At 41.1% G+C, this 25,198-nt stretch overlaps 1 protein-coding gene and 1 pseudogene across 4 annotated transcripts in view; one reads left to right on the forward strand and one right to left on the reverse strand.

Moving 5' to 3' along the window:
* Positions 1-915: 915 nt before the first annotated feature.
* Positions 916-18,137, reverse strand: LOC113021758 (recombining binding protein suppressor of hairless-like protein; annotated as a pseudogene).
* Positions 12,401-25,198, forward strand: part of matn4 (matrilin 4) — a 30,140-nt gene continuing 17,342 nt past the window's right edge. For all 4 annotated transcript variants that reach the window (XM_026166654.1, XM_026166657.1, XM_026166655.1 and 1 more), the window contains exon 1: positions 12,401-12,760. The gene's annotated coding sequence lies outside the window, so the exon portion shown is untranslated. The remainder of the gene's footprint in view (positions 12,761-25,198) is intronic.

Genomic DNA, 25,198 nt, shown 5'->3' on the forward strand with positions numbered 1-25,198 from the left:
AGCTCAGGGTGTTATGACAGCAGTTTAGGAAGTACAGAGAAGGGTGTGCTCAGTGAAATGTGACGGACGGCAGTGCAGACGTTTGTCTAAGAACAGCTCAAACTGTAAGGATATCTGTGGGATTAGCAGCTTATGTAACACCTGCACAGACACACATCTGGAAGTCATTCAGTATTGAGCAGCGATTATACCTTAACTGATTTTATGGTCAAATAATTAGTGCAGAGCGCACCCATTTCCCCACTAATTTCCAGCTATAGATGGTTATAAAGAGCTTCTTTTGTTGATAAGATATTGAAACGTCAACATTGATTAATCCAACTTACTTCCAGGAATCTGGTGTCTCGCTAACAAACACTTCAGCAGTGTGTCTGCTTTGGGATTTAAAGATTCTTAGTAAACTAGCAGGATTTTCCCAAATCTCGTGGTTATTGTTTTAATATCCTGAGATGAGCTCAGAGAATTTCATCCGAGACTTCTGAATTTACAGGGTTGTTTAATCTCAGTGGTCGATTGTTTCATGTATATCAGCCAAACTAGAAACTAGATTTAGGAACATAAACTGTGGCTAATCTGGAAACACTCCATGTTTCCACCAGAAAAAACTATTTACTGCCCCAAATTTGGAACTAATGACACCTGTGGCTGTGGGAGGGGCTATTCCTAGAAATTTCCTAATGTTTTACAGACGCACACCTGAGATCCAGTTGACACAATTTTCTTTTCACAGAAAAAAATAAATAAAAATCATTTGATTATTTTTGTAGAAATGTGGCATGGTTAGAAAGAAGGCATTAAAAGGTATCTGGTATTTCTATCATGTTCATTACAAGATTTTTATTATGAGGTTTGTTTCCATCATCTCACTGTGTCGTCCTCTGCAGCTGTTTAACGGCACTGACTACAGCAGAGGTTTTAAAGCTTTGGCTGAGTGCAGATAAAATTCGCTAGAATACCAGTGGACATATGGTGGACAATACAAGGTATGCACTATTCAGCATACGCTCTCTGTGTGTGTGTGTGGTGTGTGTGTGTGTGTGTGTGTGTGTGTGTGTGGTGGTGTTGGTGTGTTACCATGGGTGGCAGAGCTGCTCCAGACTCGGTGCACACTAGCTGGACCACACAGCCGTAACAGATGAAGCCTTCGCTCAGCACAAAGCCTCCTTGCTCAGCACACTGGTCATCTACTACATGCACACACACACACACACACACACACACACACACACACACACACACACACACACACCACACACACACACACACACCTATGCATGAATATTCATATTCCTTCCACTGCAGCACACCACACACACTGACGGTTAATTCTGCACATTTTCAGCTTTATTACATTTTTTCCTTGCATGACTTTTCTGCTAACAGAGGGCAAACAGACCGTCGGTGTGGCGGTGATCGAAGAGAGGACCAAGTGCTGATGGATGAATGACTGAGGTTTGGGTTTTGGTGGTGGGAGGTCCGTGCACACAGGGCACTGTGTTAAATAAATAACCTCACAGATCTTTAAATGGACTCTTCTAGACTTACTGAGGAAAACCGCTCGCACAGTGACTGTATTTATGCAGGATGGCTGCAGGGCGAGAAGACACGTCTGCTGACTGGAGGATACAAGTTTGACACCATCACAGACAAATCAGAGCCTGTTTTCATAGGTGCCATTTGATTTCTCACACACAGGACACCGCACGAATCCTTCCACATGCTGTGTTCCTACTTTTCTGTTTGGTTTAGGTGAGGATGCTGGAAGAATAAAGCATCCAAAAGACACCATGAGGACCACGGGTGTAGGTTCTGTTTGGGGACACCAGCAGACACACTTCCTGCCTATTGAATTTGTATACAACAATTTCTACCTTACATGCATCAATTTATAGAAGAGAAATGGGCAACATAACCCAGTAAGAGCTCTAAGCTATTCTGTGTTGCTCAGCATAATTATTCTCCACATTGTTCATTCAATGCACTCATTTTACTGAGTGTGACTACAAACAAGAAGCTCAGGCAGCATAACTGTGCTAACATCCTTCATATTACAGTTTGAGGGTAAACGGCAGTTTTATGGGATGTCTGTGTTCTACATCTATGTTTTTCAGTTAAAGTCAAACTGTTAAATCATAAACTGAAAACATTATGACCTTCCCTGTATCCAAAGCATGTGTTTGTGTGTGAATACAAAGCTTTGAATCTACTGTACTGTTTGCACACAAGCCGTGACACATGCTGACACGGACACACACACACACTTACCCATGGTGATGGTGAAGGCCGTCCAGTGTCTGGCGCTCGCTATGAAAGCTCCTCTGTCCACCGAGAGGTAACGAGTGCTGACGGTCTGAGAGCGTAAACGGTTAAACCAAAGCCACCCTGGAGCAGGATGAGATACACACTGCAGACACACACACACACACACACACACACACACACACACACACACACACACACACAGTTAGTGGGATTTAAAGGATGTTTGTGTGGGACAGTCTGAAATTTAACCATTTTGAAAATAAGAAATAAACACAAACAAGCTCTGGTGGCTTGGTGACAGTCATGTGATGGAAACTGATTTTAATCAAACATTTTATTTATTTATTTTTAAATATCCTGGTGAGTAAATATATTTAGCATAAATAAATCTCTGAGCATCGTGTTTCCTGTGACCCTTTTGTAAAATGAGAGCTGGTAAAATGATAGACAATTGTCTCAGTGTGTGGGATGAAGGACAAGTGATGAGCATTTAGTGCAGGTCCACATAAAGTGAGCCCACTGGGAACCTGTGAGGCACAAACATGCACACATGTGTGTTTCCATCACACGTGTGCTCAGGCTTCACAGCAGCTCAGCACTGTGGCATCACAGCAAGAGGATTCCTGATTTGGTCCTTCAGTGAGGAGGTTGCATGTTCTCCCTGCGTCTCTGCATGTTCTGGTTTTCAGGTTAACTCCAGTGTATCAGCACAGGCTGAACTAAGTCACACGAAACCAGAGACCACTGAGACCATCTGCGTTAAACGTAGTCATTCTGTTTGTCCTTCTCTGATCTCATCTCAGGATAATAAAACAACAGCGATAATAATTTACTGAGGATCTGTGTTTTAAACTCAACTCAAGTCAATCTGTGCGCACCACAGAGTGTCATCCCAGGATGAATGCAGGGAATCCTGAATCTATGTGAGGACCTTCCATGACTCCCACCCTAACATTAACCATCAAACTTAAAGGCTTCTTCATAGTTTCCATCTTAATGTCTGCAACGATTCACATGATGCAAACGTCATCAAACAGGCCAAAACACAGAGACAGTTAAATCAACACATTTCCCCCTTTTGTTTCTGAATGAAATCCTTTTCCATAATTTTACTCAATTTCGGTTTCCTTTGATTCATTTTCAGTTTATTTAGGCTCTTTGCTTTTTGTTGTTTTTGCTCATTTTTTTTTCTTTTTTTACTGTATTTGTCACCAAGGAGACCAAAATAGTAAAAATCATACTAATGTCTAATTGCTAAAGAAATGACAACAGACCTCCAAAGCAAAACAAACACAAATATCCATCTCAGGTGATGTGAGACCTTTTCAAATGTTCATTTCTGCCACTTATCCTCAGTTTAAAAATAAATGGAAATCCCTGATTTGCTGGATTAAAAGTGGAATAAACCCACGATCAGCGTTCTTCATGGACTGTCTCTTCTGGGAGGGTTTGGAGATGACTTTGATCATCCGGCTCTGGAACGAACCCACTTCCTGTCTGTTGTTCAAGAAGAGGCGCAGCAGCAAGCAGAAATGCTTCCTCTTGTCCTGATCAGAGATGAACAGCGACTTGGCGCAAGCGAACATCTGCTGACGAGACACACAGACAGCACGAGTGTGAGACTTATTACACTTCACATAATCAGACGCAGAGGAGGAAACTCTTCAGGAATGTTGTTTTTCATAAATAACTTTAATTGAAATAAACTTTTTCTGGTTATTTTTTTTCTGCTTTTCTCAGCATTTGAAGCTCGGCTGATAGGTCGTACAGTAATAAAGACAAAGCACGTCTGTTTCTCCATCAGTCAGTAAATAAGCGAAAGGCCGGCACACGGGCAGCGTGTTTGCAGTTTTTCTATCAGACGCGACTGTTTGTTGAGTCAACAATGGCCTGAAATAAAAGGTTTAATGCTCGTGGCCGAGTAAACACACGCAGAGCTCAAACACAACAGTTCATATATCATCATTCACTTATCTGCTCACTTTCAGACAACCGCCTGAATGAAACTTATTCTAAGGACTCTTTTTACTCTTGTCACAGTGTAATATACATGTCATGTATCATATGTCGTAAAAAAAATTGTAGACTTTGCCTTTAATATGAGGTAGTTACAAAAAAACCCACAAATCAAAACAAAAGTATACGACGTGTACAGCTCGCTGTGAAAACACTGGTCGGTTGTTTAACGAGTGTAACAAACGATGTTTATGACAGCGACGTTAATAACTGTGTGTAAAAACCGCAGAACTCTCAACAAAGCCGAGGTTTCATCACTGCTGCTTCTTTTCAGCCAAACCAACGTGGGTGACAAAGAAACTTCATGTGTGCTTATGGTTGTGAAAGGACCCATCTTAAATCAGTTCGTGACTATTTTCCTTCCTAAAACTGTACAGAGTCGTTTTGGTGCCTAAAACGAACCAAACAGCCGCTGAAAACATGAAAAAGATGAAATAAAAAGAAAGAATTTCTGAAACACATCAGACAACAACAACAGTTCCCTGTGTTATGTGTTTGACCCTGACCTCCACTCTGTATCTTGTGGCAGATGAAAACTTAAAGTGTTGTGTTTCTGATTTCTGCTTGTGCTGGTCACTAATCATGTCTGGCAGTTTTTTATGCACTTCACCTGTTTGGTGAGGCACTCTGGATATTTGGGGCTAAACGTCACATATTCCTGTGTGTGGATTATAGAAATGAGAACTAGAAGTGCAGAATGCAGGAAGCAGATTTCATTTAAAAAGTAAATGGCCTGTATTTGTATAGCGCTTTACTCGTCCCTAAGGACATCCAGTCATCCACACATTCACACACTGGTGATGGCAGCTACATTGTAGCCACAGCCACCCTGGGGCGCACTGACAGAGGCGAGGTTGCCGGACACTGGCGCCACCGGGCCCTCTGACCACCAGTAGGCAACGGGTGAAGTGTCTTGCCCAAGGACACAACGACCGAGATTGTCGGAGCCGGGGCTCGAACCGACAACCTTCCGATTACAAGATGAACTGACAACTCTTGAGTCGCAGTTTTAGTGCTGATATTCAGCTCGATCCAAACTTAAAGAAACTGAGAATGTCGTTTGGCTTTCTGAGCGTTACAGATGATCACAGTGTTGCTCTGTGATGCTTTCACTCCAACACTCTTATTCCACTGAGGGGCAACCAAAGACACTCAGTGTACTTCTATTAAAAAAGGATTTTACATTAACTTGATGTGTGGAGCTGTCAGGTATATTCTGATTTTTTTACACTCTATTATCACGTTTTAGAGCCGTCACGTTACCAAACTTCACTTCCCAAAATCAAAATTTTTGTTAGATTTCACAATGATGATCATTTGAGACATGTAAGACTGGAATGGTAACGGCAACAATTTTGGTCTAATTAGTCTGTAACTTTGCATAATTAATTAAACTTTTGCGTATGGGTATTACTGACTTTGTATTAATATTTCAGTTTAATCATCAGCATCATTATAGCATCTCTGATCAGTTATGTCTGAAAATAATAAATTAATAAATTCTGCAAATCTTCAGAAAACTGTTCGGGACAAAGACGTGGATGGATGCAGATGGCTCGCTGGTGCCACCTCAGCCCCCATCAGTGAACACCTGGAGATGAATTGAGAGGATAACTAACGGGACAAGGGGGAGCGTAAGTCTCCGAAAATTAGTGTCTGTGTCACAAAAGGAATTTTCTGACCGGGAACGACTGTCGACATAAACAGAGGTTTGCTCACGGCCACCAGAGAGCTCTCACCCTGGAGTTTGGCTGTTCATCGAACACCAGTTTGAATGCGTCTGCCTGTGACTGGCTGGAGCTGTCCAGGCACATGTAACCACACACTCGATACACAGAGTCGCCATAACCGGCCGCTGGATGGAAAAGACAATGAGAAGGAAAAACAGCAGTGAGTGGAAGAATGTAAGACATAAAATTCACTCAAATTTTAATGTAAAGCTGACTATAATCATCTTTATGTACCTTTTAAATGGTCCTGCGTGACTTTCCATCCATGGCCAGTGATGTAAACACAAGGAGGAGGGCAGAAGAACCTGGAGGTGATGCAGAAACAGTCACTGAAACAGCAGATTTTATCCCACTAAACCAGTTCACGTGCTCATGATTTCACTAATCTCTACATTAAGATTTTCTTCTTCTGTTCATTCATCTGTTAAAATCAGGTGAGTCTCGTGTGTATTACAGGTATTACAAAACGTTTCTCTGCCTTAAACATCACGGGCAACAAACTCAGTCTCACTAATGGGAAATACTGTGAAATGTAAATCACATGATTGATTTATTCAAATGCATGTCCTGCTCAACATAAAGCAAGTTTAATTAGAAGAAACTTGTTTGTTCACAACTCTAACTGTCGTGCATAATAATGGTTAAAGAAGGTGAACGTGCAGCCAGTTCACATCAGCCTTATTCAGCTGCATGAATATGACAGCTCAGGGCAGTTACAGGACACACAGAAGAACAAATTACATCATGAATAATAATCTTCAAAAGAATATTGCAGGACAGAATATGACATTAGAAAATCAAATAACAAAGGAGTTTTGATCATGCAAATTATCCTTAACACACAGCCTGGCTCTCATGAAACTGGCTGCACATAAAAAACTGCAAATAAACTTTGCAGTTTCTCAAAAACTCAAAAGTATATTCACCTTCCTCTACTTCAAGTCTTTAATCTCATCTTTAATTTTAGTTTTGTGTGCCAGTTGCTAGCTGTAGCTAGAGGTGAAATGACTGGTTTGTTATTAAGTTTCCACCAAATGTCAAATATGTTGCAGATTTCTTATTCATTTCCTGCTTTCTGTGACTTCATGTGTAAGCAAACAGGATTTCTTTGGGGTTTGGGTCCAAAAGAAATCATCTGTTGTTCTCGAGGAAATCATTTTATCACTGTTTTATGACACTTTGTGGATCTGTGTAGATATTAAAGTAACTGCCAAATAAACTTGGAAATCTGAGCCTGTCCCTCAGATCAGTCAGACGAATCTGTTTGTTAGAAAAAGATTTCTGTGTTGGGTTTAATAAAATGTGTTAATGCTGCAAGTTTATTTGTGTAATGTCTTGATGCATGCTCAATCATCATCATCATTGATCAATGAGATTAATGCACGCAGATTAATGATCATAAACTGACCTCACAGCCCATTGTTTATTCATGCGCCTGGTTTCAGTCATTGTGCAAATAAACTGTTTATAAAGTTGGGGAAACCTGCAGTCAGCTGAGACTGAAGAAGTCACCTGGATGAGTGACGAAACGTTTCTCCCACTGAAAACGTTACATCCAGATGAACAGAATCAGCTGTTTTTGGATTATTTGTGTAATCTATTTTATTTCTATAAAATCATCACCACACCTTTTCTCATTGCCGTAGGACTTCTGAGCGACCTTGGCGTGCAGGATGGTGACACTCTGGTCTGCGTGGGCTTCTCGTCCTAGATCTGCTGATGCTCCCAGTAACTGACAGCCTTGAAACCCTGAGTTCAGTCTCCTGATTGGACAACAAGGATGTTTGTCACAAAGAAACGCAAAAAAACAACACATAGTGTGTTTATGAGGAAAAGCCAAGATTCTGATGGTGCTCAACAGAAAAACTATGCATAAAAGTGTTGATGGAGGTGCAAATGTTTGTAGCAAATTTTATGACATAAAATAACTCAGCAGTTGTTAGTTTATCTACAAGTGTGAACATCACTGTAGCACTTTAGGAAAAATCAGGGGTCACAAATATTCATAATACAGGAATGACCAGTGCTCCAAAACATCCTCCATCACCATCATCGTCTGACTTTAAATCAGGCCCGTTTCTAAACTGTGTGATGTCTGCAGCATCTCAGCCCAGTTTGGTGTTTTTCACAGAAACTAAATGTGTGCAAAGAGACTCCGTTTCAGGCAGACAGCTCACTGCCATCATAAACGAACACATGGACGTGGTTAAAGTGGTGAAAACCTGCTCGTTCCCTTAAAAAAACAAAGCTGAGTGACACATGAATGAAGCAGACTAGAGTTTTACCACCATGTTATCAAGAAACGAATCCCACTGTAGTTTGAATTACACTTTTGTTCATGTTCCCACAAAGTAGCTCAGACTAAGCACACAATTATCATCAGCAGACACTCCATCCATCTTTAGAAGAGACTCAACAGCAGCAGATATAAATACAGGCAAGCCAAAGATGGGATAACAGTGTTGTTAGAGACTCATTAAAACATGGAACAGTTCTTTTTATAGCTGGAAAACATTCGCCTGTTTCTACCAGCACAGAGAGAAAAGACAGGAGACGCAGTAATGTCACATTTTCACAAATTTAAGTTTCAGATACAGACTCGGGACCAAATGAAAGCAAAATAATCCTTTCTGATCAGAACTAGTTAACTTACAGGTTACTCGTACAAAAATAACATGTTAATACACATATGCTGATGCATATACATGCAGTTTATTATTCAATTCATGCTACTTTATATGCAGTTTAGATTTACAGTTTAGGTCTATGGCTGCTTTTCTTTGTTGATCACTTGACTTCTGCATTCATGCTTATTTCATTTCTTCTTCTGGCCTCTGGTTTTTTCTTGTTTCATTTTGTTCCACAGAGCATCTTTGCTCATGTCTGGATCCATATTTTTCATTTTTTAGTAGATTTACATGTTCACAGTTAAAACAGTCAAAAGGATAAAACTTTTAGAACAGGGTGGACTCCTTGTACATACCCTGACCTCACTATTCAAAACTTGGGCCATGTTTAATATGAACATACGCCAACGGAGATATATGGATGTGTATGCATGTTTGGTTTTTCTTGCAAATAAAGAGAAACATTATTCAAATATAGGCAGAACTTAAAAGCTATTGTTTAATCACATTATTTGTTTCATGTATTGTTCATTTTCTCCTCTGATTGACATTTAATTTAAAGAAAAAACCCTCAAAGTCTTATTTCCGGTCATTAAATTTTAGATATTTCATGTTTTGACAGCAGGTAAGTGAACAGCAGGTAAGTGAACAGCAGGTAAGTGAACAGCAGGTGAGCCACTGCCAGAACAAAACTAGACTAAGTGGACAAAAGATTCCTGAAGCACAAATACAGACTTGGGTTTTCTGAATGGACATTTAGTATTTGATATTATGTTTCCACTTGCTGGGTCTTTTGTAATTACAAGACAACAAAGCAGTGCTTTAATCAAATAAAGGCTTTACACTTAGATTTTAATGCTTTTATTAGTCCCACAATTTCCCCTTGTGGGACTAATAAAGGTATCTTATCTTATCTTTTTCTATTCATTTAATCCTGAGTTTGAGCAGGTTATTTACAACCTTTTTACTTTGTAAAGTGTTCATTACTTCTGTTAACGCAGCCTCCTTCTGTGTGATTAGATTTTAAATGCTGAGCTGAACAGCAGGCAAAAGGCTGAAAGAACAAGCTGACTGACCCCGTGTTGCTCTGCTAACAATAGCGCCTGTCACATTAGCTGTGTTTTCTCCCCGCTGTAGCGATGTAATGAGGAGCCAGACACAGAGTTACGACCCCGGGGCCTGGAGTCTGGAATGCTACTCCTAATGAAGACTATCGACACGAGAGGAGGAGAGGAGGAGAGGAGAGGAGGAAGGCAAGGGAATAAGGAAGGACTCAAAAGACAGCTGAATTATGTAAGTGGTTAAAAATCAACCTGCTGCGGTTTCCTGTGGCAGCCACCAAGTTCTCACACAAATTTAAGGTAACAGCAAATACTTTCCATTCACAACTATTATCTGGATATTAAGATATTAAAAAAGTAGAGAAACTGAGAGTGACTAAAGTCCCAAACAGAGATGGCACAGTGGATGTTTGAGCTTCACATGCAGACTTTGGACTCTTCAGTACAGAAACATGACTTCAAGCTTTAAGTAGAAAGAAATTCATGTTTTAACAACTCTTAAGAAATATTTCCAATCCTATTATGACAAACAACAAACTTTAACTCAGTTCTATTACAATAACTCTAAAATCACAAAAAATGGAAAAAAAAAGTATCACTTCTCTTTCTTATGGTTTATATTATTTTTGAAGCCCTTAAACTGTTACTGAGCACAGAAAGCATTTAGCAAATATATTATTTGTGCACTTAGAAAAGTCACCAAGGATACAAGTCCTTCTATAATCTCGACCCTGATGATGACACATGTATTCAGACCAGCTGGTCTCCATAAGGGCGAGCGCCTGCTTGGCCAGCTGTACTGAACATCAGATCCTACTAACGCCTCTCTCCACGGGTCAGGGTTCAGACTTGAATGGCTGTGTGTGTCTTCACCAGTTTGTAGTTTAAATTAGACCTTCACATTTTCACAGGTCAAAGGGCAGGCGTCAGGAGCGCAGGGCTCCTGGTATTTCACACCAGGAACACAGAATGAACTGAAGAAGGACGGGGGGAGGGGTGGACAGAAATACACTTGCATCTACATCTTCTGCTCCAGATGTTGTTCTAGCACACAAGTATTTGAAAGTTTAAAATCACTACAATTACTGGGTTTGTTAGTATGATGAACTCAACAGGTGTCTGGGCCCTAAAATCCACAAGTGGAAGAAAAGTTTTTTAAATTAGAAGTTTTAGAACCTTCAGAGAATTTAGATCCAAGCTGGTGAGGAGCAGGAGGTTGATTAAGAATAAAGTGTATTTCTCGACTGGTTGTGAGTGGCTGCTGGAGTTTCGAGCTTGCAGCTATTGTTTGGTGAAACTGGTCACATAGAAAGGACTGCACCTAAACCCTCTATGTGTTGCTGGGTTCGAGCAGATTGCCCAGGTCAGTTGTAGTTTGCATGGAAGTGTCGACTTGTCTGCAAAAACTCAATATTTACACTGTGGGCTGCAGTAAAACCTAAAAAAGTGGGACGCAAACTGAAAATAGAAAACATTTACCTTTAAAATACAAGCTGAACCTTACTGACATGTTTACTTTGAAGGCAAACAGTGTTTGCAGACAAGTTGGGGTCTTCCATGCAAACCACCGGGAGGTTTTTGGTACATCATGTGAAACCTCTTTGTGACCAGTTTTATTCTAGAAACTGCCAGCAACCTCCTACAACCGCATACCAACTGGTTGCAGAATGCATGGTTTCCTAGCAACTGGTGATTACCAGGTTGGTCTCTGATCGATCTCTAGGTCTGCATGGGGCTTGCCAGAAACCTTCAGTAACCACCTGCAACTGTTTGGGATAATACTCATTTTCCCCTTATGACCAGTGGCTGCCAGATGGTCGCCTGTGTGACTGGGGCCTTTCTGAACTACTGGGAATTGTTGGTTGCTGTAGTTTGGACACCAGTGTGTGATTTGTGGGCTGACTGGTTTAGCATATGATTATGGGATAAGATGTTGCTTCAACCAAAACAGAAGTGGAGCTCCAAGCCATAGACAGTATATAAAAGATGGCTGTAGCTTTTAAGTTTGACAGTGACGTGGAAATAAAGCAGCTTTCTTTCTGATGACCAGCAGGGGGCGACCATTCTGTTTGCAAAGTAAAGTCCAGCTGTATAAGGGTTTATGTAGAAATGCTTCCTGCAACTCCCAAATAAAAAATGAGAATGAAGCATGCTTCAGGAAAGACCTCAGCACATCTGGGTTCACAAAACCAAGATAGCAACAGCTTAAATGCACAGCTTTAAAACTGGACCTCAGTAACTAAGCTGCCATGCCAAGTTGGATACATCCATCTTTTATATACAGTCTATGCTCCAGTCTTTTTCAAAATACATTTAAGTTTTCAGAGCTAAATGCCAGAAAGACAGTAACACCCAATCAGATTATATGTTCAGGTCACACGACTTATTCATAAAAACAAATATCCTATCATGTGCAGGATTTTAACATAAATATCATAATTCAAACTGTTTTGGTTCGTCTGACATGAACAGTTCCTGCCACATGGGACTCGTTTTCTTTGGCCTCAAAACTGTTAATGTAATCACATTACTTTAGTAATGACATTAGAGTGAGAAAGCTGAACATTAGAGAGTCACTGATCAGTCACAAATTATCTGTAAAACACTTGATGAACTTTAGGAAGCAGAAACATTTGTGCGCTCGTGCGCCGTAGCAGGTCTCACCTCTCCAAACTTCTCCGCGCGCTCAACATTGTTCGGATTTCAAAGGCCGGGGGGCGGGGTCTCTACCTCCCCAAATACTTCTTGGCACTTTTATACCTCCTCACCATCACTGCACCACTTCATTCCAACAGTGAGTAAAACCGAGCGAAGGTCAGCGCGGCAGAAACACGAAGCTGACCTGAAACTTTTTCACGTCCACGCGCTCATTCCTCACCTCCTCTCCGAGACTTTGGGATAAACTCCAGCAAACCGTGACCTCACCTTTCCCGACCCGGGACACCCTGCGTGCGTGTGTTTCGGGACTTTTGTCGCAGAGGTCTGAGCACCCGGCTGGTTCTCCGTCTTACCTGTCCCATCCACCCGTCCGTGCTGCATCGTGTCCGGACGGCAGCGTCCCCAGGTGAGTCAGCGGGCTGATTGGGTCCGGGGACAGGGGAGGGGGGTATAACAGAGCGGTGTCTGCCTCGGGGAAGCCAGGTCGGTGCAGCAGTGTTTCTGAGAGGAAACGAAGTGTTAGATTGATTACACAGTGAAACTGTTTAAAGCAGAGATTAACACGATGAGTCAGATCACAGTGTCGCATCATTTAAACTTCATTTAACCGAGTGAAATAGGAGATGTGTGCAGGACAACGCGGTGCTTTGCAGCCTGCTTCAAGAGCAAAGGTATGCCCAAAGCAGAAATCATCGAGTTCATCGTGTAATATGGTCACATGTGATATGTGTGCATGAAAGTTTTAACTGAATTGTCTTAATTTAATATCTGATTAATAATTTTAACCAGTTTTCAAGTAATCCAGTCAAACAGACTGGACTTTAAAATGCAACAATTCGCTGTTTTTCTTGATTAAAGTAAAAATCTTTAAATTTTAAACTAAAAAAATGGGCTCAGCTTCTGGGAGGAAAATAAAACTCAAAACTGAGTTATTCTGTGGCATTCAGAGAAAACAGTTAAGTTATTATTCACTGAAATGATCTGTGGATAAATTGTTAATGAAAATAATTGTTAGTCAAATGCCAACACAAGCAGTTTGTGACTGAGAGTTTCCAAGGAGGCTTTCAAAATTTAAGGAGCTTGGAAAAGCCTCTGAAAGTTGGATGTTGGATAAGGTCCAGTTTGGACATTATTATCAGTATTGATCATGATAATAATGCACTAATAAAGACAAGTTCTCACTGATGTTATTATGATTTTTGTACGGTTTTAGCTGCAGTAAGTGTTTACATTGAAGTGAAACAAATGATGAGTCAGTGAAATGAAGTGGAAAGATAATTAAAGGTCACTAAAAGCATAACATTTGAAAATAGATGTGAGTGTAAGACAGAGGGAAAGAGGCTTTGGGTTCACACTGGTTGCCTGGAGGTGATGCTTCAGGCAGTCAAAGCCACCATTCAGGGAGAGTCTGCTCGAGCACACAGACGGGTCAGGGCTCACGTGGTTAAGTCAACACAGTCAGTCAGAGAGAAGCTTAATCATACAGCCATACAGGCAGGTGGACAGACTGGAGGTGACAGAGTCATGATACAGGCGCATGATCAGCGATGCCGTGTCTCTGGGAAACTTTACACGGGTCAGCAGTGCAGGCGTGACTAAAGAGGGGCTCCTGGGCTATCAGTGCAGCCATGGGTACAAATTACTGGGTACAAGGGGTCCACACCTCCTTTTTCTAGGGGAAAAAAGTGTGTGTCATTATGAATAATAATGCAGTGCTCAGTCTGGAACTCATTCAGCCAATAATTACATGAATAGCTGCAGTTTTTCTTTATTTTTTCTTTTGCCTTTTGCATTTTTGAGAACTACTCAAGTGAATCAAAACAGAAATGCAATGAACTACAAATATATCCAGATATGTTTGTGAAAGAGTGGTAAAACGTTGTTAGTTAAACAGCTGTCGATGACTTTATTTGTTGTCTCACATGCTGACGAGATGAAAAAATGAATTTCTCTTTTGCACTAAATGCATAAAACCAAACATTGGTGAGTTTTTGTTTGTCCAAAGGTTTACGACACAGACTCAACCTAGACCTACTCCTAAGTTTGTTTGTGTTTTAAATAAAAGGAGAGCTGGGACTGAGAAGCTGTTCTGCACAGCCACATTCAGACTTTCAGTCCTTTTGTATAACGGTATTATTCCCTGCATGCGATGCATTTAGAGGACACATACCCTGACAGGCTCTGTACTCCTAATAATCCTGCTGATGATAATCTACCCACCTGAGCCGCAGTCAGGTCTTCATATAACCGGGCTCAGGTCCGTTTATGTTCGCGGGCAGATGATAATAAAAGGCGGTGGAGGAAGTCGGGGTGTAATTCAAAGACAGGCAGGTAGTGAAACTGCTCGCAGTAGCAGACTTACATCTGGTTCTAATCTAAATCTAACAACAAGAAGTGCTGTGTGTTCATCTCAATATGGTCTCCAGCTGCCACTCAAACCCCAAACCGCCTACAGAACAACCGCAGCCTCTCCGCCCGTCTCCCTGTATACATCCAAACTGCTCTCTCTGATCTCCAGCTTTTCTACATCCTTTCTTTCCCCTCACGCTCACTCTGGCTCTCTTTATGTTACACAAACATATGACCTCCATCTCTGTCCAGCTTTCTAATCTCTGAAGCTCAGAGCTGATGTGTTTTCCTCTCAGTGTGAGTCCAGCCTGTCAGTCAAACTTCTGTCCTTTCTGTTTTTCCACATCTTGCTCTTTCACCTGCTGTTTTAATCTCAGTGCTTCCTCTTAACATTGCATATGTTCAGTCATATTCACACTGACAGAACATAAAGTCAGTAGAAAACACTGCCATCCATTGATCTGTCTAAAAAGCAGACCTTTAATGAAAGTCTGTGTAGCAGGAATGTTTTTTACACCCTTTATTTGTTTACTGATTCGCCTCCTCAGATTTATCAAGTTTGTTTTTGTTCCCGTTCTATAAAATATTGCAGTTTTTTCCAAGCTGCTGGTGTGTGTTATATACCAGATGTCTTTGGCAGCTTTACACAACGCCGATAGAGAGACGAGGCTGTTTTTTGATGTGTAGCATTACTGTTGTGAAAGGAAGCAGTTTAGCCCACAGAACAATGATAACCACAGTTTATTAACACAACTGTGGACATTTAAGTTTTATCGTACTGAATGATGCATGCCTAATTCCATATCTGTGCACAGGCCACAGCCTTGAGGCTTCCCTCATTTCTTTATTTTTTGTTTCCAAAGGAGATTATCTTGTTTTTTTCAAGTTATCTGCAGCAAAACAATGTTTTTGTTTGTTAAGCCACTTATCTCTAAATGTTTTTATCTATTTTTTATTTATAAAAGAAAACATAAAAATGTGTTTTTGTATTAACAAGGTGATTACCAAAGAAATATTAGCCAGCAATTTGATATATCTCATCATAGTGTACAGTGTATGCCTAAAACAAAAACCTGTCTGCTTCAGATGAACAGTGTCTGAAGTCATGTCCTTAAGAAACAGGAAGAGAATCCAGCAAAGACCCAACAGAGAACCTGAGAAAAGCATCTGGATCTTTATTTGATCCATTTGCTATTCAAGCTTCAGCAGAAATGTTATCAGTGGAAAGGCGGCTGAAGCCAATCTGAAGGAAGTGTGCCAGACTATATCAGAACATCTCTTCATAAATCGCTGCACCTACTTCCAATGTTAATGAAATCGAGGTGACTCGAGATTGTTGCACAGTGCTTTATAATCTGAGGTGTGTATTTGTGACAAGTCGGGAAACAATCTTACAAGTGACCCAATCAGATCTGGAGCCAGTATTTCACCATCATGATGTTTGACCCCAAATCCAGCTGTTTAAATAAGAAATATTTGTGCCTCCAGAAGATTCATTGTTCTCAATTGACAGATAAGGTAAAAATGACATTTTAATAATGTCTGCTCATAAACTGAAAGTAAAATTCAAATCAGTGCAAATTATTCTTCAGAGGAATAACTATCAGATACAGGGATCTATCAGGGCAGCTCAATTTTCTTTCTTTGAAAGTGTTTTCTGGCAGTTGAGCTTGACGTGTCAGGTACTTGTGGCATTTTTCAACAAGCAGGGTTACTGTTGAACTGCTACTCGTTCATAGAGGTTTGATGGAGCTTGAGTTTTAGAGTTAGTACAGTTTAGTAACAAGCAAAAAGAAACAGAGAATGAAAGGAGACACACAGCTTCCCTTAATAGTCACATTAACAAGAACCGATTCACTTTCACTGTGAGCGCTAACACTTCTAACCTGTAAATTAAGTCTTTCTTTGCTTGTTTCATTTGACTTTTGATAAACTGAGACTCAGAAACTTTCTAAACGGATGTCTGAAAGGTAAGATTATCTGTCACCATTTTAACCTCAGGGTCATGACCCCAGGGGGGCGGTGCGGCATCATTATCAGAGGCTGACGTGGACGATGGTAAATAAGATGTTTTCACATGTCAGGCATTCGTTTATGACAGCTCCACTCAGTTCATGTCACCATTGACTGGTCTTTCGAAACTTCACTTATCAAATTGAACCCTAGTTTCCAGATGTTTTTTTTCTCTTTTCACAACATATAATGATATTTTTTTACATTCTTTTTTTTCGCACTTAAAAAATTCAAATTGCGGTCTGATGACCATAATAATGTCAGAACAGTTTTATGTGAGAATTCAGGTTTCTGTCATGAGATGCTTTATGTCACAGAACTGACAAAAGGCCGTGTACTGTTCGTCACAGGCACTGCTGAGCATAGAAATCATAATTGGCCAATTGATTTTTTTGGTTTCTTTACTAATTTTAGTGGAAATGGATGTTAAAAGGTAATGTGATTAGTTCAGTTCGGTCTTGGTTTCAGGACCACATCAAATTTACAGATGAATTGACATAAAAATCTTCAGAGGTTTGGCCCAGTGTAGACATTCAGATCAGGAACCACGATTCTCTGTAAGGATTCTTTACCATAAAGATAGTATAAAAAGAGTTATTCTGTCCAAATACCTATCATAATCAAATAAGTAAAATTGGGAGACATCATCTTGATGTCCTCAAGAAATAATTTCAGCTAACTAGTCTGGATCATTTCTATATCCAGGGAAATAACTCTGAGTCACAGCCTCTGAGGCTAAAAATGATTTATCTCGTGTAACTGGAAATATCCAAGAAGTCTGTGCTTTAGTTTGGGTGAGTAAAATCCTAACCTAGTCTAGAATGCTGCTGAGCACAAATTAAGAGTTGTTATTCTGATTGTTGTGCATTTTATTCATGCAGCTTGCTAACTAGCCTTGCTGGCTTTACCTAGTAGGTTAGTACTTGACCTTCTTGTTTAAATAACAGTGAGAATGTCGGGCTCCCAACATTAAACAGGACTACAACCAACATGCAAACATTAAGGCTTCAAAGTGGAACTCAAAAAACAATGGGTGAAGTGACGGTGGCTTCATCTTTCATATACAGTCTATGCTCGAGTCACACTCTGTGTGGAGGACATGTTCAGCTCAGGTCGAGGTACGTACCCTCTTTATTCTATCACTGTTCAGTTACAGTAGCTAATGTCACGATACGTAGAACACAACTGCATTTCGTTTGTTACATTTTCCTAATATTTCACACTCAACAGAACCACACAAGTATTCACGCTGTATTCAGGTTTGGCCAGCAGAGGGAGCTGCAGCCACCATAGCACCACCGCAAAAGTGCTTTCCAATAAGTTAGTTTTATTTATTTATAGGATTACAAAATAATACTACTAACCTTTCCTGCCATCTTCCCCGACATCCAGTTCATTCATGATGGGCGTGGCCTCTGCTGAATTTAGGAATGGGGTGTTCCTCGGGTCCATGGTCACTCTGCTTTTTTAGAAAAAGTTCAGGTTTAACAGAGAAATGTAAGTGACATAGACCAACAAATGCACACCTAGCAGATAGTCTTAAGGGGGAATAGAACAATGACTTCACTGTCGAGTACTGAGTCCAAGAGCTGTGTAATTCTTTTCAGGCAGCTGTCGACTAAACATTAGGTTGGCTTTGTGTTGCAGTTTGATGGTCCACTGAAATCAGATGTTTTTCTGCTGCTGGGTTCACTATCTGTGTAAAAGCTTCAGAAATGCTGACGGGCGACAACATACGTGGCTTTGAAGAACTTACAGGGTGAAAAACAAACCATGAGAACTTCAGCATCGGCTAAAAAACAGCACGTAATAACATCACGTTATGGTCTTACTGTTAGCTGACCTGAAGTCAAACTGTTGTCCTGCAGCTTTCTGGTTTAGATGCTCCTGTTGTTGTTTGTATTCTGGCCTAAAGTTAGAAAAAAATCTGTTCTATACATCAGTTTCTGCCCATCACGACTGCAGCGTAGTTAAAATGTCCAGCAATCAGTCCAATGATCAGTCAGACCAGAGCAGAGCTTCTACTACACCTTACAGTCACGCTTCAGTAAGAGGGGCTCTGGTGTATCTGCGCGTGTTCATGTTTGCACTTCATCCCGGACCTGTTATCAGGCCATGCTGTGTGTGTGTGTGTGTGTGTGTGTGTGTGTGTGTGTGTGTGTGTGTGTGTGTGTGTGTGTGTGTGTGTGTGTGTGTGTGTGTGTGTGTGTGTGTGTGTGTGTGTGTGTGTGGATAAGGAGATAATCACCTGTTACCAAACTGCAGATTTCTCATACACACCTTCCTCTTCAGCAAACACTGCAGGTACTTGCAGGCTGATTTTTTTTCTACATTTATCTAACATCAGGTTTTCATTAATTCATTCAGTTAGCCAAAAATGCAAATAGCTTCATTCTTCACTCTTTTTTTATACTTTAACATGTGGGGAAGAAGGTTTTTAGTCATAAAAAAACACCAAACATTAAAAACAGTCCCATAAAAAAGGTAAACCCCCTCAGAAGCTCTTTCTAGAAACAAAGGCACAATAATGAGCAATTTTCAAGGTAACATTGCTTCAGTTTATTTGAGGAACATGCAAGTTAGTCATTGAGAAGGGCTGTTATTTACAATCTGTAAATCAGTCCTGCTGGCAGTACAAGATACTGTGTTACCTTCATAACACGAGGAAAACACCCTCTGCTAATGAGTGAGCATTTAGCAGCAGATTTCTAAGGAAACTGAGAACAGAAGAAATCCAGAAAACTTTTCATTTTTCAAGCCTTTAGCTTTATGATTCTCCTCTCTCCAGCACATACCTCCACCTCTCCAGGCTCTCCCCCACCTGCTCCCTACTCTCACTACAAATCACCGTGTCATCTGCAAACATCATCATCCACAGAGCATCCTGCCTGACCTCATCTGTCAGGCCGTCCATCACCACTGCAAATAAAAAGGAGCTCAGAGCAGCTCCCTGACATAATCCTACCCCCACCGTGAAACGTCAGCCTTTAGAGAGCGAGTCTTTCATGCAAAGCTTACCATGTACTGACTTCATATTCTCACACAGATTTTAGTGCTATTGATCTTTAAATAAAAATTCCAACTTATTTCCAATTTGTTGACCTACCTTGATTATAACAGGATGAACAAGCAAATCTGTGTTTTGGGTTTGTACCCTCAGAGTTGTAGAAATTCATGTTTACATGTAAATACCTTCATGTGTGAGCCTGACGTTTCGTGCAGTGTCTCTGTGTTTCACAATCAGCAATAACATCTGCAAAGAACATTAAAGCCTGACAAAAACAAACAACAGGAGTCAACAAGATGCCTGTGCTTTCCATCTGTCAGCAGTCACCGGACCAAAAACACATGCTACAGCTCCTGTGATTTACTGCCAGCTCTGACCAATGCTGAAACTGCCAGCTTTGTAAAAATCCTGTGAAAGGGCTTTGTGTTGGTTGGTGATGTGAGATGCCAGATAAACAGTTTGGAGTCACATTTGTCAACCTCTTTTGAGCAGCGAGGGACAGATGGAGAAGAATGGATCCAAAACAAGCTGAAACATATTCAATGTTTTGACTGAAATGTGCTGGGATCCTGCTCATTCTTTCTTGGCTCTGTGTGCGCACGGACATGGCCACAAGTCACTTTATTTGGGTTAAAAAAACTGGAGATGAGTTTTAATTAAGGCAGATAAACAACAGCCAAAAAGAAACTGCTTCTCAGTTAAAAGATTAGTCATATAATCAAAAAATGGATTAATTCAGAAAATAATCAGTTTAGCCAATAATCAATTTGTTACAAATCTTTCCTTCAGTAACGTGATAATTCTGATCACCATCAGGCCTAATGCAGCTTAAACGTCCTGTAAATGTGCTCTGCAGGTGCTGAAGCAATGCCCATGCCCGGTGAGAGTTCCTTCTGTCCACTGCCTTCAGTGTGAGTTGACATCAGGGAAGAGTGCAGGGAAAGCAGGAAAATGCATCAACATGTTCTTCTCCCAGAGGGAGCAGCACTAACAGGAAACCCAGGCCTGATAATGTGCTGTTGTCTAAGTGTGTCTGTGATCGTCTGTGCTCTGACTTTGTTCGGTAACAGCACAAACGTGTCCATTCAGACGAGCTGATGGGAAGCTAAGAAATCTGCAAAAATGTGGAAATGGAGCCTCTGACATAAAACTGATTCTTTAGACAGTAATAGTAAAAATTATGTAAGTACTTTTACTTTAGTGTTTACTGGTGTAGTGGAGGTTACATCACTACAATCACAGACAATTAGAAATTATATTCCACAGCTTTCATCTGATGATGATATGACTCATTATGGATTTACTGATCAATTTACAAAACTCACTGAAAGCAACAATAATGTTACTTTTTCATAAACTAAACAGGAAGTATGAAATTGAATGTGTTTGTATGTAACAGGATCGATGCAGCTGAGCTTTAGTTTTAGCTGTTTGAGTCTTTTCACTGATGGATGTAGACCGCAGAAAGAAAATAGTTACATGAAAAACATGTAACAAGGGTTGTAATGGGATCCTGCTTTTTTGAAAGTGTCTTTTAAATGTGTTGATGGAGTCTTAACCATGAATGCCATTTGGTTCCATCAGATTCAAGACAACGCAAACATCCTCTCCGCTGAAATCTCCAAACCAGAGAAACCCAAACTTAAATAGTGCAGATGATTTGGAGATGGACTGTCCTTAAACACAGCTGATGGTCGTATTATGACATTTATGAGTTTGACCTTTTACCCTCTTAAATATCAGCTTTAAAAATGACACGTGGATAAATCCAGAGGTTCATTTTTGCTGCCTGAGCTCGAAAAGAACTTTAAAGAAACAGTTTGTGTTTCATCTCTCGTGGTAAAGTCACCTTCACGCCAACATCAACAATATCTCTGCTCTCTGACTGCCTTGTTACAAGTAGCTGAGTAAACTGCACGGTTGATTTACTCTCCAGTATGTGGCATCAAACTGCTCCTCACAAGCATCTAGCTGCCTTTCTAAATGTGATTTTGTATTTAAAGCACATTTTCTTTAAAATTAGGAAGCCCATTCAAATACATTATACTGTCATGCTGCAGTTGCACAATATAATGTGCTGTTCATAAAACTGATATCACAGTGGACAGTTAAGATACTGTAGTGAATATATTTCCAAGAGTGGTTGGCGAGCAGACCATCTAAGTTTGTTTACTGTGCTAATGGAAGGAAACAGGAGCTCGAAGTAAGACTCACACTGTTAGCAGCCTCGCAGCCACAGCGAGCGGCAGCCGTCACCACCAACCCGTCAATGAAATGTTTAACGAGAAAATATTGGCTCTGAGCTGAAAGATTCTCTTTGTGGATAATTATAGAACATATGCTGCTCTGTGACCCGGGCTGAGGCAGAGCTGTGATACGTGTGTGTGTCTGCAGCGCACACGCTGAGCGGCGGCAGGATCCAGTGGATTGTTGTTTAGTGGGGGAGACAGGAAAAGGGGAGGTGGGGGGCTGGTTGCTGCCCTGTGGGTACAGAAAGCTGTACCACACACACACACACACACACACACACACACACACACACACACACACACACGCCTTCCCTAGCAAGGTTATTATTGATAACGAAAACTAACGAAATAATGAAAACTTGAAGTGAAAAAACATTTTCGTTAATGGAAATAAAAATAAAAACGAGACTTTGCCAAAAAAGGAAAACTAACTAAAACTGTAATGAGTGCTCACAAAACTAAAATTAACTGAATTTATAGCAAAAATGTGTTTAGTTTTCACTGATGTGTGCGTGTCATACAATAGTCTAGCGTGAAAATGAGGTGGTTTCCAGGTTTTTTTCTTGCTGTGTCTCACTATGCCAGCAGGTGGCAGTACGTTAGTCGAGTCGTCTGTGTTGCTGCTTCGTCCACGCGCAAAATCGTGTCAGCAAAAGTCGGGAGAAAGTGCCAGAGTCTAATTTGGGATTGCTTTGATTGGTAATCTAGCTTACCTTGAAGGTCAGGGAGCACGCCCAACCCTCATCCCCAGAAACAGAAGCTAACTCCAGGCAAGGCAGCGTGATGCATCCAGAGACAACTCCACAAAAAACATTAATGCAGTGCTTCAATCGGCGACCTGATGGCTACTGGTTGGTCAGTTCGCAGGAACATCACAAGCGAGACGAAGCGTTGGCGAATATGTTTATTGAGACTGGGATATACATGCAGTTTGTGGGGATAGGTGAATTGGATAATCCAAATTGCCACTAGGTGTGAATGTGCGAGTGAATGTGAGTGTGAATGGTTGTCTGTCCCTGTGTGTCAGCCCTGCGACAGACTGGCGACCTGTCCAGGGTGTACCCCGCCTCTCGCCCTATGACAGCTGGGATAGGCTCCAGCGCCCCCCGCGACCCTGAAAAGGATAATGGATGGATGGAGACCGGGATATCTACACAACTGTGTGAGTCAATTGTCTTCAAAAAGTTTAGTAATTCACTTGAACCAAAATTAGGAACACCTGGTTCTGCAAGAGTTCATAGCCTCATTGGGGCCAAGATATATCTTTTTATAGGTACCTGGTACCAAAGGTTGTTCATCTGCCCTCATTTCCTTTTTCCTTTTCTTTTTAAAGAACCCATTGGTTCCCCATAGGTGGGAATGTGAGTTGTCTGTCTCTGCGTGTTAGCCCTGCGACAGACTGGCAACCTGTCCAGGGTGCAGGGTATGGTAGCTGGAATAGCAACATACCCAAGGATGAGCAGAAGAGAATGACTGATATGATGAAACTGGGATTTTGTTACACTTAATTATTGCAAATATGACTAAAACTATAACTGAAACTAATCAAAACTAAACTGAACACACTTACAGACCCTGAAATCAGTTCATACCTTAAAAAATCTTTAAACTCTGGTGTTTCAGTGGAACCTAAAGTGGGCAGGTGTGCGCTGTTACAGTGTTACATGCTTCAATCACACATGAGCCAAAGTTCAGGCTTCAGACTCCTGGAAACACAAAGTTTCTGACAGTTTGTTCTACTCTTGGATCTGTATGATGTCACACGAAGCAGTTATCTCTAATATAGTCACATGACGTGGCGTTACTTCTTGTTCAGGAGAAAACTGCAGCGGTGACCTGTGAGGTCGGGGTGAGCACAAAAACAAGCGGCTGTGCGGTGACATTACTGGTGGGAGGTGAAGCGACCAGTGCAGCGGGTGCACTGGGGCCTTTAAAGGGAGAGAAACTGGGGCCACCCAGGCCTAGTATAAGCTAATAAAGTATGAAATGTGGAGGTGGAAAATATCATGATAGGTCCCCTTACATAAAAACCATAAAAAACACATTTTCTTGAAACATTTTCCTACATGAACTCAGTCACGTCACAGCAGAGGCTGCACTATGTGACATGAGTAGTGCACATTTGTCACGCTCACTAAAATTACTACCAGGGCCCTGATTAGGATTTCACCGTGTCAGGATCTGGATCTAATATTGTGTAAGTGGGAACAATCTGACTGTAGTCTGATACACCCTGAACTTCAATAACAACCACCTTCATTTTATTCACACACTTGTAACAATGGACTGAATATTTTTCAGTAATTAGAAAAATAACATTGCTTTTGATAATCTTTGTTTGAAGGTAGAAGGAATCGAGATCTGTGTAATACGAGGGGCCGAAGCTATGATGATTGATGCGCTCTGCACAGCTCAGTGACAAAATGATAAAGACATAACCACCAGCTAACCTTGAAAACATAAAAGCAAGAAAAATGTGCTCCAAGTGTTTGGCTGAACTTTCGCGGCAGAGACGCTCGTGAAAATATGTGGACGAGAGTGAAAGAGACGAGAGAAAGTGGGCGAGGAGACGGAGGGAAAGGCAACGAGACAAACAGAGACACAAACTGAAAAAAGAGCCTTTGTGCTCGGCTACGTCTGTTGACTCATTACTCTGATCTGAGCCAGTGATGACCGCAGTCTCTGGCAGCCAGTCAGACAGCGATAAACCCCCGAAGGACCCCTCTCTGTGGGCCTAAATGAAAGAGAGGTGGCTTTCATGCTGCCTGTTTGAATTGACCCAGTGCCTCAAACATAAACACGTCCCAGACTTTATCATTATCCCCCTGCTGCTGCTGCTGCTGCTCGCCTGCAGACACATTAGGGTCTCTGTGTCTGCCTGCAGCCTTGTATTAGCAGGTACTGCTGTGCACCTCATCCAGGTGTGTTACGCTGAGTGCTTTATGAAGGGGCAGGACTGGAATGTTTCACTGCCATTGTCATCATTAACACTTTACAGATCACTCTGATGAGCTTCAAGAGATTAAACATTTTTCAGTTGTGTGAGTGGAGAATATGTTCCAAAATATAAGGTATAAGACAGTTACTGTATTCTTAATGAAAACACTGAAGATGCCAATGATTTTTTTTGTTGCTTCTGCTTCCATTTAAAGCTCCATCCAAGTACGCATCATGGCAGTGGTTCAGAAATAATCTCTCTCATCATTAGAACCCCTGAAAGCACATT

Source organism: Astatotilapia calliptera, chromosome 5 (genome assembly GCF_900246225.1).
Source record: "Astatotilapia calliptera chromosome 5, fAstCal1.2, whole genome shotgun sequence".
NCBI lineage: Eukaryota > Metazoa > Chordata > Actinopteri > Cichliformes > Cichlidae > Astatotilapia > Astatotilapia calliptera.